The following is a 6314-nucleotide window of genomic DNA, read 5'->3' as shown; positions in this document are numbered from 1 at the left end:
CATTTGGTAAAATAATTAAATTATATTATATATTTTATTAAATAATTTGCTTAATCAGCAATCAATGATCTTAAGTTAATTGATTCGTAATCTTCTGTGATTGAGCTAGTAGCTATAATCAAATCTGATGAGCATATGAGGGAAACATAAATGCTAATGTCATATCAGTGTTTAAGCCCTTAGCCTTAATAAACCACAGCTCAAAACATGTCTTAGCAGGGAATCATTACACAATAGTAAAAACTTCAAATGAAAATAATCAAAACCTCAAATTATTTGGCTGGAAAATCTTTCCCCACCTGGACACTGCAAAAAAATTTTAATCTTGATAAGTAATTTTTTCTTAAAATAAGTGCGTTTGTTCTTGAATTGAGGAGATAAAAGAAACATCTTGCCAATGGAACCAGACAATTTAGATTTAAAATAAGAAAACACAATTGCATTCTCTTATTTCAAGTGAATACTATCTAATTATCTTATTTTAAGAGTAAAAATACTGATTCCATTGGCAAACTACCTCATTTACCTACTCAAATCAAGGGTAAATACACCTAATTTAAGAAATTTTTACTTATTTCTTTGTCGTTTTTCCAGTGTAACCTCTGGTGACGAGTCTTGTATCCAGTATTCAGCAGCTTAGCGATGTCAGGCCTGCAGCAGAGAAGCTAGTGTTCTCCTTTCACATGCTTCACACCTCTGATCTCTGGAATCTCAAAGTTTCCTGTAAACTCATAGAAAATGCTGGGAAACAATCTATTTTTGCAACAATCTGGTTCAGAAATTTACCATTTAGCCTTTGATCAGTCTGCAAATTCTGCTCCTGGGCTTGTGGCCTTTCATCATGGTGTCGCCCCAATGTGAACCTCAGGCAAGATTCACTATAAAGAATGAATGTCTGTGAGGTAAGGATTTTTGTCCCCAAGCAAAGTGGGCGGAAATATCACATATCCCCATATCCCAGAACTACATCCTCCTACACCAGTGATCAAGGTGTCAGCTTGGACATCTGTGATGTCTGAAGTTATTACCATGGTATATCAGCATTTTTGATTTTACTTATGTGTTAGTGTTTCTCACTGCCTGCCTTTATTGTTCATAGAAGAAAAAAAGTATAAAAAACAATCCACTGGACTTTCTTTCCAAGTAAGAAGACGTTTTGCTTCCCGTCCAGGAAGCTTTTTCAATCCAAAACATCTGAAATAGCGTTGAGTTTGAGGCTTTATAGAGTGGACCAAAACAAAGCCTTGTTTTGGCTTAGAAAACATGCTAATTAAACCGAATGTATGAGTCCACCCCTTTGTAATGGGGGTTGTTTGGGGTCTTTCTAATGCCCCATTCCTGTCTATGTCTCTGAAAGAGTTGTTGTTAGAGGGAATTGTTGGCTTGGCTGAAACATCTTCAAACTTGGTAATGAAGTCCTGCGGATTGTTTTTTTTTTTTTTTACTTTTTTGAAATGACTATGACCTGGATGACTGAGAATCTTCATAAAAGATTTTAACTTTCAGACGATTAAGCCATTTCTCTAAACTTATTGCAAGTACCCTGTCTAAGACGGCTATATCAGTATTTTTAATAGCTGACAATATTTCTTTTAAATCCCTGGATACCATCAGAAACTCAAAGAAAAACTAATCAGGGAGAACATAGCTTGCTGGACAAAAGCCTCCACACCAGACTGGAAGGTCTGATCTTCAAGAGATATGTAATATATATTATTAAGGCTATGTTTAATAAAGGCTGTTCTGAACTGGCCCATACACTGCAAAAACGATCTAGAAATAAGTAAAAATTTCTTAAATTAAGTGTATTTATCCTTATTCTAAGTAGGTTAATAAGATAGTTTGCAAATGGAATGAGTATTTTTACTCTTAAAATAGGATAATTAGAGAATATGCACTTGAAATAAGACAATGTAATTGTGTTTTCTTATTTTAAGTGTAAATTATCTGGTTACATTGGCAAGATGTCTCTTTTACCTCCTCATTTCAAGAACAAATGCACTCATTTTAAGAAAAAATTACTGATCTAGATTTCGATTTTTTTTCCAGTGTACAGAGCAATTATGCTAATTAACAAGAATTTTCCCACTCTCTCCATAAAGGCTGATTTATAGTCAGAAACCAGGTCATCTGCATGTGTGTCGCTGTGAATGCAAGTGTGCCTTCGCCCCTGCTGCAGACACTCGGGTGCACCTTTCCAAATTGCAGGTAACCCCAAACAGTGCCGCAGACGGGAGGCCTCTGATTGGTCAAATCTACATCCACTCTACTCTATGCATATTTCCTGTTTGGTTCACTACCGCCATTGTGGAAAATGACACGTGAAGATGGACCAGCTAGAAGAACGAGGTGTACAAAAACGCTGGGACCATTTTCCCACCTGGATCCCCGCTCTTTTTCACCCTCATATCCCTCTGTTGTCGCACAAACTTGCTTCCACTTCCTCACCACCTCGGCCGTATCTAAACAGCTAGTTCCTGATTGTCCCTCTTGCGTCGTGGCATGGAATAACATAGCACAGACTCTGCTTAAAAATTGGGCATGAATCAAAAATATCTGTGTCATACCTGCGACAAGCTCATTGTGACACACGGAGCAACTCCATTTTTCTGTTCTGCTCCAGTCTTCTTGGTTCCTCTCGCAAAAGCTCTTTTTGGTGTTGCTTTTCACCAACGTGCTGAGGTGGTCAGCAACTTACATGACACAGACAGGAGCGGAGGATGTAGAATCTGGTCGTTAGACAACATGAGATAAATTTTATCCTATGCTGATGATACTAGACTTCATCTATGCAGGAATCCCGATCAATCTAGCCAGTTAGATAGACTATAGGCATGTACTGAAGACAAGAAAATCTGGATTATATAACATTTTTCTGAGTTGAATTAAAGTTATTATCTTTGGGCCAGAGTCTTTGAAAAAGAACTGTTTAGTCAATACATTCATCTAGATGGGCATTATAAAGCCCTCTGTTAATAACGTCAAAAACCTTTTTGCTATTTTTAATCAGGACTTGTCATCTGAACAGCTCGATTACTCCTGTCCACAGCTTCCTGTTTTAGAAGAAGCTGTTGGCCCTGTTTTCCAGTGTTTATTACTGTTTACCAGAGTCTGTGAAAAATAAGCTGATTAGCCAGTCACTTCATTTGGATGGGATTAAACTGATTTCAGATAATAAAGTAAAAAATCTTGGTGTTATTTTTGATCAGGACCTGTCATTTAAATCCCATATCAAAGAGGTTTCTAGAATTTCCTTCTTTCATCTGAGGAACATTGCAAAAATTAGAAATCTCCTGTCCAGGCATGATGCTGAGAAACTAGTCCATGCATTAGTTACTTCAAGGCTGGACTATTGTAATTCTTTACTATCAGGAAGTCCACAAGCTGTAGTTAAAAGCCTTCAGCTCATTCAAAATACTGCAGCCAGAGTTCTAATGAAAATTAAAAAGAGAGATCATATCTCTCCTATCCTGGCTTCTCTTCATTGGCTTCCTGTTAAATCCAGAATAGAATTTAAAATCCTCCTTCTCACATATAAAGCCTTAAATGGCCAAGCTCCATCTTATATCAGAGATCTGATTGTTCCTTATGTTCCTAACAGAGCACTTCGCTCTCAATCTGCAGGTTTACTAGTGGTTCCTAGAATTTCTAAAAGTAGAATGGGAGGCAGATCTTTTAGTTATCAGGCTCCTCTCCTGTGGAACCAACTACCAGTTTTAGTCCGTGAGGCAGACACCCTGTCTACTTTTAAGGCTAGGCTTAAAACTTTCCTTTTTGATAAAGCTTATAGTTAGGGTGGCTTAGGTTATCCTGAGCTATCTCTATAGTTATGCTGCTATAGGCTTAGACTTCTGGAGGACATAGGGACCCCCATTTCATCATTCTGCTTCATTCTCTCTCTGTTCTCCTATTCTGCAGAATCTGTTAGTTCAATCTCTAACCTTCTGCTCTCTCTGCTTTTCCTCAGAGCAGCTTTGCCTCGTCTGTTCCTGTTTGGCTGTGACGTCATCCTGGAAAGAAACATCAGCTGTGCTGCTGCCATCAACACCCTTGTTTATAGATGTTGGAGATCGGCCTGTTTTCCAGTGTGGTCCTGTTTCCCTGACTGTGACTGGCTGGATGTGCTCTCTTCGTCCTCTGGCATGGGAGCTGCCTTGGAGCTTGTCTGCCTGGCTGTGTGTTTCCTGGACGGGGCCGCCTTTTACAGCTGCTTTTTGTGTCTCTGCTTCTGTCTCCTTGAACCTTAGTGGGCCTCAGCAGATGGCCGCTCACACTGAGCCTGGTTCTGCTGGAGGTTTCTTCTTGTTAAAAGGGAGTTTTTCCTCTCCACTGTCGCTACAAGCATGCTTAGTGTGAGGGATTGTATTTGAGTCAATGAGTGTATGCAATCAACTGGTTTTCCTTAGATAGAAAACTTTGTATCAATTTGACTGTATGATCTGGTTGAACTGTAAAGTGCCTTGAGATGACATGTGTTGTGAATTTGGCGCTATATAAATAAACTGAATTGAATTGAATTGTTTCTGTCCTAGACATAGTTACTGGCAAAGCTCACTGCAACTAACTGTCTGTTCTCTCTTTCATCCATTGATGAATGACCAGCAGCACAAGTCTGATGCTGAATGAGTAAAAAAAATGTTTTTAAGTTTTTAAGCACCTGTGTTTTTGAGAATTACATCTTGAAGTGTGAAAGTAGGCAACTCCAGAGTTACTCTGGAGTTTGATAGGTTTGACTAACTGATCATCAGAATGGTTCAAACCAAGCCACATTCAAATTCGCTTCAGGATGTAGCAATCTGTGATATTCCTTGCTTGGCTAGTTCCCTGGATTTCTCTCTGGAGATTTTCTGGCTTTGATGCAACTGAACATCTGTGCTGGAAACAGAAGCGTTGATTACCTTTAAGTTGCTGCTTCCTTGAGTTCAAAATTACATACAGATTTTCACAAAGGTTTTTTACGTCAGACACTGTACTGGTAAAGAACCACCTCTGTACCTTTCCTGAACGTTCGCTACTTTTGGGAAGTCTTGAGGAATAATTGGGGTATTTGTCTTCCAAAAGGAATAATGTCCATTGTAATAATCCTTCAGGTATTTTTAAAGGTTTCACAATGTCATCTACATCTGCCCTGAACAGCGCAAGGAATTTCCTTTTAGAACTCCATATGATGTCCTCAAGTCATTTTTCAATGTATCAACACATAATAAAGAGTATCCTGTACATTTATGTTTTACATTTCTTGTAACAATCAGGAGTACTTGTAGAGAATCCATAAATGCATAGAGAGGACATGCAACCTCATGCAGAAAAACAACAGGCATGTCATGATAGGTTTAAGGAATCTGACCCACATGCAGAGAAACCACTCAGAGAACACGGAGAAAAGTTCAACAGGTTTATTTGTGGTAATGAGAACAGGGGCTGGATCAGGAACTAAGCGAACTGGTGAACCGGAACTGGAAAGTCTGAAGGGAAGATCACAGAGATCAGTTCAGGGACCGTGAGAATTGAGAGTGCGGCTTGACTTATGCAGGAGAGGGACTCACGTTTGAGGGGGTTCTTGTCAATCCATGAATCCAGTCTGTCTGGCATTATCCAGAGAAGATGGAACTTGTTTGAGAGCGGACAGGTAGACATAAGTTGGACCCGGAGGAGTAATGGAGCGGACTGTCACTTGGATTTCCAATGGGAGCTTGAACGGATCATGTGGAGGTTTTTCCCCTGCTCAGTGTAGACTTAGTTATTCCTTCCAGGGGGAGAAGGTCTAGGTATCCAGTTACACAGGAAAGCTTTCTACCGAAGAGCAAAGATTAAAAAACTCATTAGACTCAGAAATACAAAGCTAGGTTAGACTCTGCTAATCTCAGCTTGGCTAGAGTACCCAAAACTGGCAAACACTCTGGCGTCGAGGTAGTGACAGCCCACTGCTCAAGTACTCCTCCAGTAATGAACCAACAAGCCGCAGGTGTGTAGAGAGGACCAACGAGGACAGGGCACCACCTGGTGGTGGAGAGAGAAGGAACACACAAAAACCCCACACAAACTGGATTCCTAACAAGGCTAGAATTTTAACATAAATCTTTTCCCTAATTTGTGTAGAACTAGGGTTTATATTTATCAACCAGGTATGGAAAAATAAAACAAAAAAAACAAACGGCAACTGCTGAAAATTTAGAAAAAGTCAACAGAGGAGTGTATTTCTGGGAGAGTCTGTGCCTTTTCATTATTTACAATAAGTTTCTCCTTGAATAAAAAAAAAAGAAAAAAAGAAAACATTGGCAGATATTAAGCATGTGAGACACATGATGCTTACT

The sequence above is a fragment of the Cyprinodon variegatus genome, unplaced genomic scaffold, assembly GCF_000732505.1.
Source record: "Cyprinodon variegatus isolate N-32 unplaced genomic scaffold, C_variegatus-1.0 Scaffold82, whole genome shotgun sequence".
In the NCBI taxonomy this organism is placed as follows: Eukaryota; Metazoa; Chordata; class Actinopteri; order Cyprinodontiformes; family Cyprinodontidae; genus Cyprinodon; species Cyprinodon variegatus.
The sequence above is the reverse complement of the archived record's forward strand: the minus strand, read 5'-3'. Positions refer to the sequence as shown.